General features: G+C 39.1%; 1 long non-coding RNA gene across 1 annotated transcript; it reads right to left on the bottom strand.

Moving 5' to 3' along the window:
* Positions 1-1192: 1192 nt before the first annotated feature.
* Positions 1193-10315, bottom strand: LOC122526440. Its single transcript, XR_006306060.1, has 2 exons — positions 10052-10315; positions 1193-1248 (listed from the first exon to the last, which is right to left on the bottom strand). It is a non-coding gene; the product is annotated as an uncharacterized LOC122526440 (long non-coding RNA).
* Positions 10316-10657: the final 342 nt, after the last annotated feature.

Here is a 10657-nt window from a genome sequence, read left to right as displayed (position 1 = left end):
GTTCGCGAAGAAGTAAGAAAAAGGACATTCGTTAAGTTTTCAAACCTTTATTAGATTCACGCATCATGGAAGGAAAAAACATAAAAACTCATAAGGCGTTGTTGGTACGAAGACTTAGTAATGGGGAGGGAGGGGTGGGGTGATCTTAGAAATAGGGTAGAAAAGTTTTTCGTGATGGTATGTAGGTGGTACCGGTAAGAAAAATAAAAAGAGAAAGTAGTAGTAGTAGTAGAGGAGAGGCATAAAATATGAATACGTTTCGGTTGATTTGTACCCCTGCTCGTCTCGTATTTCGTCGTGGATTCGACCAAAGGCAGAGTAGTATAGTCGTCACGTACCGCTGCAGCCGAAACGTGCTTCAATTCTGACACCCTCCTCCCTCCCACTCCCTCTCCCTCTCTTTTACCACCCCAACACCACCCTCTAACTCCACCCACACAACCTTATTTTACTCCTATACTCCTACCAATATAGAAACGCATTGTACACCTGCTGGTGGTAAACACCGTTTTCTGCTGGTACGAACGAACGAAATACAACTCTATTTCGTCGTAGCAAGTTCTTCTGGAATTTTAACAACCGGTCTTTTCTTCCATCGAAGTTTCCTTACGAAATGAAAAAAGCTACAATGTCGTAAGACTAGTGTTATACATTTTTTTTTTCCCTTTTCTCTTAAAGGATATTCAATAATACGAATATTCGAAGAATGTCAAGGATATTTCTATTAAAGGAAATATCATTTTCAAGATATTCTTTATATTTTTGATCTTACGATCGAAACGATACGATCGTTGCAAGAACATTTCAGAAAAAGGTCTTTTATTATTATTATTATTATTATTATTATTATTATTATTAAATATATGATTTAACGAATTGGAAGGAAGACGAGGAGGATCTATCGAATATTAAAGGAAACGTGTATACTTTCAAGGATTGTTTCGAGTAAGGAATTACACGATGAGAAAACTCGATTTACATACTCCTAGACTCTTTCTTGACTATTCTCTCTCTCTCTCTCTTTCTGTGTTTCTCTTAACGCAAAGAGAGTTGTTCGTACGGTAAAAGAGAAAGAGAGAGAGAGGGTTATTCCGAAAGCTTTCGTAATACTCGAAAGCTTTTGGGAAAAGTTGTTCCTGGGACTTGGTCGTTGTTGGGAGTCATCGTCGTCCTCTTCTTCTTCTTCTTCTTCTTCTATGTCGTTCTAACCAATGGGGGACTCGGTGTTACCAGGGAGTGCGTCACGAACTAAAGTACAATTTTTATGTTGGTTTATTAGACTCACGCGCGCACGTAAAACGAAAAGCTTTTCGGCGGAAGAAGAAGAAGAAGAAGAAAAAGAATAAGAGAAGGAAGAGAAAGAAGAGAAGGAAGTTCCAGTTTTGTAGAGCACTACACATCGAAGTCACGTAACGGCCGAATCGAAACGTGCTTCGATTCTCGACCGAACAACGAACAACGAACGAACGAACGAACGAACGAAAAGAAACGAAGGAAGACGACGAAAACGAGGAGGAACATTGCGTTTGTGTCGGTGATGCACAAGAAAGAAAGAAAGAAAGAAAGAAAGAAAAAAAGAAAAAGAGTTTCTATTCTACGATCGACGTTGCGGAAGAACCTTAACAAAATCGTCCCCGTCTTGAAGGTTGCCACCACGTTTCTTCCACGAAAATGAGATCGTGACTACGTATCGCGGATACGAAACGGTTTCCACCATTCTTCGTATCTACTATACGTCGTTGTTAGTATATACGTATGCTATTCTACCTAGCAACCTTAACTACAACTACCTGTATAAGTATTGTATATGTATATGTAATGTGGGTTAGAGTATTCGTAGGAATAAAATTTTTCTTGGTGCCGGAGAAAACGCGGAAAACGGGGAGGAGGACTGGTGAAACGGGAATAAGAAACGGTACGGATGGATGATGGTAGAGAAGAAGGAGTTAGAGGAGGAACCAGGGGAAAATGCGAGAAGAAAAAAATATAAAGGAAAGAAACGATAAAGAACGTACGACGACTACGTACTACGGACTACTACGCGACGTATTTCGAAAAGTATTTGCGGTATATTCGCTCGTGTCACAGCCACGATGTTACCCACGGGACAACCTACGTTGCTCTTATACACGAAAAACATTTTCCCCGCGACGAGACGACGACGACTACTAGGACGAGGACGAGGGACGAGGGACGACGATACGCGAATAAGCCTCGCCCTTTACCTTTTTTTTCTTTCTACGTACTCAAAAAGAAATATATGAAGAGAGATAGATAGATAGAGAGAGAGAGAGAGAGAGAAAGGGCAATCGAATGGTTTTTTTATTACGTCTATGTCGTATCATCGAACATTTCGTGTTAAACGAAATCTAAAAACATCTAAGTACATATATCAAAAATAAAAAAAAAAAATAAAAAATACAATTCGTGTTAAATGAGGATCATCAGAGTTGATTGAATCGTTTAATAAATTATTGCAATTTTCGTATCGTTTTATAGAATGGTCCGAGTACATTAATCAAAATGAAAAGAGAAAAAGAAAAAGAAAAAAAAAAAAACAGAGAGAATATTCGTGATCTATCGATATTTTTATCACCAAGTCCGATATCGATGGAAACAAAAAAAAAAACTTTTTATCTTCGTCGTATTGCGGACGATTTACAGCTCTGTACGTCTATCCTCTTTTTTTTTTCTTCTTTTTTGAGGGATTTTTTTCCTCTGTTTGGTTATTTTTTTTTCTTTTTTCTCGTTCCTTTCTCTCGTTGCACGCACGAAAATAAAAAAACAACGAAAAATTGGAAGGAAAGATTAATCTCGACGTATTAACCGTTGCACGCCGGGGGATGATAACGCGAAAACGTTTACAATGTTATTACGATAATACCGACCAATATTACGCTTCCAGATTTCTCCGCGTATCACCCGCCTCGCCAAAATATCACTGAATCAAACGTATAAATTCTGTTTGATCGAGTACCGGACAAAATGCAGATCGTGCAAATAGCTTGTCATTTCTCGTAAACGATATATGTATTTATATAAATATATAAATATATATACGATTCGTACGAACGCGTATATCTATTCCATTCCTTTCTACCTCTGGTAAGTTCAAAATAATACGATCAGATTGGTCAAACGTCGAATGATCGTTGATGTGCTTCGAAACGTGATAGGAATACGATGAAATATCTGCGAGAATAAATACGCGCTGCTAAAGTACACCCCTGACGTATCACCGAAAAAAAGAAAAAAAAAAAAAAAAAAACAAAAAGAACAAAGAAAAAAGAAAAAAAAAAGAAGAAAAAAAAGACTAGTCGAGTGCGAATGATAAATGAAAAAGAACACATCTGCGTACGTATGAGAGAGAAAGAGAACATAAAGTCCGTAACATCGCAACCAAAAAACAAAAAAAGAAAACCCCCCTCCAAAAAAAAAAAGGAAGATAAACGAAAAGGGGTAGAAAAAAGGAAAGGAAAAACGAAGTAAAAGAGAGGGGAAAAGAGAGAAAAAAAAAAGAAAAAACGAAAAAAATAACAGGGATGATTTTTGTCGAGTGGAAAAATGTCGGGTCTCGGTTCCGGGGCTAGGGGGAGGAGGAGGAAGTTCACGCGGCTGGAAGTTTCAGGTCGAGCGAAAAATCAACTCGTTCGTGTCGAACGCGAATCGTTTAAATTGGCTCATCACGATTTTTACTTTTTCGAGTGCCTATTTTCTCTCCTTTCCCTCCTCTCTTTCTCTCTCTCTCTCTCATTCTCTCTTTCTCATCCACGGTCATCCCTTCAGCTTGCCACTAGCTCGTTGCTAGCTCTCTGTGGGTATGCAAACAAGCAAGGTACGTGAGTACATAGAAGGCGTACGTATTACGAGATCGTTACTCAAAATTTATGGACGTCGAGAAGCTGTTTTGAGTAACACGAGTTGCTTGAAATTTTACACGATTGGATTATCGCAAGCGAAAACAAAACATTATTACTTTAATCTATCCCCTCTCTCCGCTTCGCACGATTGATTGATTTTTTCCTCGTCAATTCATTAAAATATATCGTTATCTGAACGAACGTTTATCTTTAGTCGAAAGTTATTATCAACATTGTTATCGTATACGTTTAATTAAATAAACGATAATGGGAGTTGATTTATTATAATTAGCGGTAAATGAGTGTAACAATTGGATACACGATTGACTTACGTGTATCTTTGAATAATATTAGATATGTATAATATTATTTTGTTTTTATTATTATTCTTATCGGTATCGGATAATTTTTTAAAACCCTCTAACTTTTTCCTTTTATTCGATTCGAGACAAATTTTAATAGTAAATATAAGAAAAAAAAACAAACAAACAAAGAAAACGGAATAAAAAGCAAAGTAAAACCGTAAATACAATTAGATCGACGAAAAAAGAAACACAAACACACACAGCCAGATGATTTTCTAAAGCAAGGTTTCATCTAATCGATGATATAGACTCTGACCGGTAAAACGGGGAAAAGAAGACAGACAGAGGAGTATCTTCCGATTGAATTATCGCGTAATATTTACACGAAAGGCAAGGATTTCATCGTTTCGCCAAACACAGTTACTGATACAAACACTCGAAAGGATGAAAAGAGATTCTCTTTAATTGACTTTAAGTGTTCTCGGGCCATCGCACAGGCCGACTGCACTTCCCAAACACTGCGCCATTAAATCTATCTGCATTCAAGAGAACGAGTACGAGAAAAAGAAAGAAAAAAAGAGAAAGAAAGAAAAAAAGAGAAGGGGAGAAAGAGAGAATGAAAGAGAGAGAGAGAGAGAAAGTGCACCCTCGTCGTACTCTGTACCCGTTAAAACGTGCTCCGTACCCTATCTCTTCTCGTCTTGCTTCCCTTTCTTGCTCGTCCTTCTCCCTTTTTCCTCTCTTCCTCTCTCATTCTCTTTCTCGTACTCTGGGATAGCAATGCTCTCCCAACGGCGAACACTTTTTCCACTTTACTTCTCGTCTTCGCCGACGTTCAATATTTACTCGCGGATCGATAACGAGGTAGGAAGGAGGGCGGAAGAGAAGAATGAAAGACAGAAACAGAGAGAGAGAGAGAGAGAGAGGGAGGAAGAGGATCCAGTAAAGTAGACAATACTTTCCTCTGCCGGCATATCGGACTCCGTAGATCGGTTTGCGAGGGAGAAGAAGAACGTAGGAAGAAAAGGAAAAGAGATATGCCGGTGTGGGTGGCCCGCTGATAGGTTTGCACAATATTGATTCAATAACGGCTGAATTCTTTGCCGCTTTACCGGCGGTAGGGTAGTGTGATGCCGGCGTGCTTGAAAACGAGAGTCAGTCGAATAGTATAAGAGAAAGAAAGATAGAAATAAAGAGAGGGGAAGATATTTAGAAAAAGAGAAGGATAAAAAGGGGGTGGCGGAATTTACGGTACTCGAAGTTAACGTCGAAGGCGATGGTGCAACGACGAAGATACGATGCTTGTAAAGGCGCTCGCGTACTTTGCAAATAAGAGAAAGAAGAGGGCGTGGTATTTCGGCTTCATTTCATCCTTTATGTCGGTAAAGGTGCGGGTGGCCGAGAGGTACGCGGAGGGAAGGAGGGAGAGAGATAGAGAGAGAGAGAAAGAGAGCCAACCGTCCGTGGGTCTGGCTGAATTACAGCCCCTTGCGAGATACCGCAGAATTCGCGTTCAAGATTAAACGGGCGTAAGTCGTTTTGCCCTGTAGCATTTAACAAGGTAACCCCTTGCGGTGCAAGCAACGTCCGACGTACTACCACCGAGTTTGCGGCCAGGATTGTCCATTTTTGTTTTATCACGATTATCGCCTGCGGTGAGAGAGCTGCCCAACCAACACCACCAACACCACCACCACCACCACCACCAACACTAACACTGCCCCTCCTCCTTCCTTATCCACCTTCTCTTCTACTCTCTATGCAATACTATTTTATATATTTCTGTCTCCTTTTTTTCTTTTTTTCTCTTTTCCTAGATTCTTATCACCTTCCCTATGGTGCGACGAGAGAGACAGAGAGAAAAATACAAGCTACGTGACTCTCTCTCTCTCTCCCTCTCTCTCTCTTATCGTGCGTCGTCCTTTTAATCGACGTTCCAACTCGATATGTTTTTAGAACTAAAGTCAACTTTTCCATTAACATTCCTTTCCAATTGCTGACTCCTAAGTGTATACGCCACGTTAGATGGTAGGAAAAAAAATTGGAGAAAAAGATATTGCATCGATCGATACGCGGACACATTTGCAAAATGAATAAAAAAGTATACGCTGTTCTCTAGCTACTGCTACTATCGTTATTTTAATAATACAAAAAAAGAAAAAAAAGAAAAAAAACAAAAAGAAATAAAATAGATAAATGTTTAACATTAACATTCCTTTTTAATTACTTGACTTTTAATTATACACGTTAAAGATAAAGTTAAAAATATCGTATCGGTCGATATGTTTCGTGCATACCTGCAAAAATTACAAATAGATACTACTACTACTACTATAATGATGTTAAAAGAAAGAAGAAAAAAAAGATAAATGTTTAGATAGGTCGAACATCGAAGAGAGTAGAAAATCGTGCTGTTAAAATCATATATATATATTTATCGGGTTAGCGTTGAGGGTAATGCGAGTAAGAAGATCCGAAGCCGACTAATTTATATCATCTATCTTTCTCTTTCTCTTTATCGAGTTTTCCCCTTTCTCGCACAAGTTTAACGCGCTTGTGCGAACTTAACGAGAGAAAGAAAGAGATAGAAAACGGTAGAGAAAGAGAAAGAGAAAGAGATAGTAGAGAGAGTAGAGTACGAGGGGTAAAGGAGAACAATGAGAGAGGGTGGCTGTGCAGTTAATCTTCCCGGTCCACTAGACGGTAGGAGAATCCGGCAATTAGTTCGTATCCAGTGCATTGTCTTTCCGCCGTTTCTCTCTCTCTCTCTCTCATCCCGTTCTGTTCTAAAATACTTCATACAGGGTATTCCGCTCGAAAGCTCGTGACTTTCGGCTAAGTCGAGTAGAGGTGGGAAACGTCTTAACGTTTAAACGCCTATGCTATACCTTCAACAGACTTTATTACTTCGTTTCTATACACTCTTTCTAAAATATCGAACAATCCCCTTATACCCCACCCGATCTTTTCTTCGTCTTTTTATATTTTTTTTTTTTCTTTTCTTTTCTTGCAATAAATGACGATCATCGGTTTACAAGCGACGTATAAAACGATTGTAGAAAAAAAAAAAATATCAAAAGAGGAGTGTATCGAGGGATAGGGAATAAGAATAAGAAGAAGAAGAAGAAGAAGAAGAAAGTATTTCGTGAAAAGGATTTATAATAAGGGGATTGTATAAAAACAAATGTCTGAACGAATAAAGACAACAGAATTGATCCAAAGAACACGGAGGAGAGTCCCGTAACGTTATCCCCAAATTGTAGGGATCTCTGAAATGGGGATAAGGACGAATAGAGAAAGAAAGAAAGAAAGAAAGAAAGAAAGAGAGAAAGAGAGAGAAAGAGAGAGAGTGAAAGAGTGAGAAGAGAAAGGGTGTGTACCGGGTTGGTACGTACGGTATAGCTCGTTTTATTTTCTACGCGTCGCATAAAATATTCAGAATGAACGATATCAGCGGGAGTCCTTGCATAAAATACCTCAATACTTGTGGTGACTGTGTGTGCACCAATGGTAAAACGGGAGGGGAGGAGGGTCGAGCTTACGAACGCGCAAACACGACGACCACCGAACCTTCGATCCTCCGTTTTTCCTTTTTTCTCTATCCTTCTCTTCTTTTTTCTTTTCCTTCCAACCCGCGTCCGGGAAAGATGATAGCGGTGAGAATGGAATGCCATTAGCATTTCTCATTTCTACATTTTTTTTTTTCTTTTTCTTTTTCCTTTTTTTGCGGTTTCTTATCTAAGAACACCGTCGGCGGTGGCCACGATGTGCTCGTTTTGCCGGCTGCTGCCACCACCAACTGCAGAAAACGTTGTCGTGTTGTTACTAGCTAGCTAGCTAGCTAGCTGATATCGGTCGCGCGAATTCAACATTTAAAATATATGAGCTTTGCGTGAAACGCAACTAACGACAACAACAGCAACACCACCAGCCGGCGTGTACTGGGTAGAAATTTAATTGGAAATATGATATCGTGACTTGGTGTTGGTTAGTGGTGGTGGTGGGTGGGTGGTCGTAGCCAGCGACTTTCCTGCCACGAACTTTCAACGATGTTTTCTGTCCCCCGTCGAAAGAAAAATAGGGAAAAAATTTCGTTCGGGATATCACTGTTAACACTGAGAGATAACACCAACAAGCGGCGGTTGTTGCTGCTGCTGCTGCTGCTTTTGGTACGTGACGACCGATGAATGTTTCGGTATTATTTTTCCTAACGAAATTTCTTCGTAAAATTTGCTATATATATCTGAGTATATATATGTGTGTGTGTGTACCTCCTGTATATACGTGGAGAAATGAACAAAAACGGATTTTCTCGTCCATTAGGTTGACCAAAAGCGATAGTTACGAGAGTTATGTATAGTCGAGAGCTTTTATCGTATTAAATCAAATTTAAAATAACCGCGTGTTTACAATGCTCTTAAAAAGTGGCTCGACGGGAAAATCGTGGCTAAATGTTTACCCGTGCTGCGGGTAGGTAGATGGTAACATCGACCAATACGAGAACGCGGTAGCGCGTACATGGATCTACTAGGGAAACAAAAATATTCGATCAAAACCAGGCAATATTTTTGACAAACATTGAGAGAGAGAGAGAGAGAAAGAGAGAGAACGTGATAGGTATATTTTGTGGCAAAAGATCATTCCTGATTTTTGGTAGACTCGACTCAAAAAAAGAGTTAAAAAAAAAATCCATTAATGCGGTTTCTGGTTGCGGACGAGTTAAATAAATTACTAGACAAATTTGTAGATGAAAATCTGTTGAACGATATCAACTACAATATCGTCTATGTTCAATCAAAAGTCACTAACATTTAGGATAATCTGAGTGAATTATTTAATGGGGAAAAATCAAGTTTCGAAAAAGTATGTTTTATTTTTCAATAATTTTACATGCTATCGTTGATGGTTTTTATGAAATAAATTCGATAAAATAATTTTCCAATTTTCTCATTAAAAAAGATCAAAAAATCGTTAGTGCATTTTTATCAGAACATATATATATATAATAATAGTTAAATATTAGCCATTCGAGATAGATAAATACATATACCTATAATACTATAATAAGCTAACTATCAATTTGATATCTCCAACTCGTTGTCGTATTTAGTCACGACTATAGTACAGGGGGATCGTTTTTCGTTCGAAAATTTTGAACTCAGTCCAATACAGAAATAACAAACGTCGCGCCGTTTGTTCAACGTTAGATTACTAAAAGATGTTAGCTAGCTAGCTAGCTGGCTTGCTTACTTGCTAGGTTAAAGAAAGAAACGTGGTGTACGAGAATGACACGATTTTGATGAGCGTATTTTACGAGCATCGAAAACACGCGCCGATTTCAAAAGCGTACGACTACGACGACAACGACCAAGACGATAAAAAAGAAAGACAAGGAGAGGAGATGAGGAGAAGACGGAGATGAAAGAAGAGGACAACGAACGAGGAACATTCGCCTACTACTAAAATTTCGAAATAACCGAAACTCAGCATGGTTTAAAACGAGAACGGAAGTATTACACCGGGTAAATCGTACCGGACAACACAACCATAAATTTAGAGAAAACCAATCGACATATATATATGCATACATAAATTCTTCGACAACGAACGAATGAACGACAACGACAACGCCCTTTTCTTGAAATCGCAAATTTATTTACGGAACGATCCTTTTCGAGAAAACGAATAAAAACCAATGAAGATACGAAATAAGAACGAATCCGCGGAACGATTATAATTCAAGAATAAATTGCGAATTCGATTTTCGTATCGTTTAAAATGCTTCTTCGGTCGCAGGAAAGACGAATCTTCTTTTTAATTATTCATTACTCACTTCTTTCTTCCCTTTCTATTTCTTTTACTCCGTTTCTCTTTCTCAGTACTCACGTTCGCTCGTCATCTAGCTATCCAATGAAAACTCGTCTTCACTTTCCATTCCTCTCTTCCTTTCCTTCCTTCCTACCCTTCCCTCTGACTCCTCTCCAACTCCTTCTATCTCTCATTTCGCGACGCTCACTTTTCAACTTCATCTCCAAATCCACGCGGAGTCCCGCCGCACGGGCTCCTGAAAGTTATATCGGAGCGGAAAGACGAGTTCGCGGCTAAAAATTGAATAGTTAAAAATTCATTAAAAATTCGTCACGGTGGCTACGTTTGCAAGAGAGAAAAAGAAAAAGAGAAAGAGAAAAAGAGAGATAGCGAAAGAGAAAGAGGGGGGGGAGAGGGAAAACGAGAACATTGCGGAAATGTGCTTGGTTTTAAGAGTTCGTAGGATGAAAGGTAAAACAGAAAAAGAGAGAGAGAGGAAGAGAGAGGAAGAGAGAGTTCTGTAAGCGCCACTAGAGTGACTTGCAAATAGAGCGGCACTGCAAATTATGCAGAAATTATGGGCGCGAACCGAGCGGCTGCTGCTGCCGCTGCCGTCTCGTCGCAGGTAATGTTGCCCAGCGTTATTCTGCTCTCGGTAATCAGCTCCATATTTTGGCTGAATTG

This window comes from Polistes fuscatus, unplaced genomic scaffold, assembly GCF_010416935.1.
Source record: "Polistes fuscatus isolate 324 unplaced genomic scaffold, CU_Pfus_HIC Scaffold11, whole genome shotgun sequence".
In the NCBI taxonomy this organism is placed as follows: domain Eukaryota; kingdom Metazoa; phylum Arthropoda; class Insecta; order Hymenoptera; family Vespidae; genus Polistes; species Polistes fuscatus.
The sequence above is the reverse complement of the archived record's forward strand: the minus strand, read 5'-3'. Positions and strand labels throughout refer to the sequence as shown.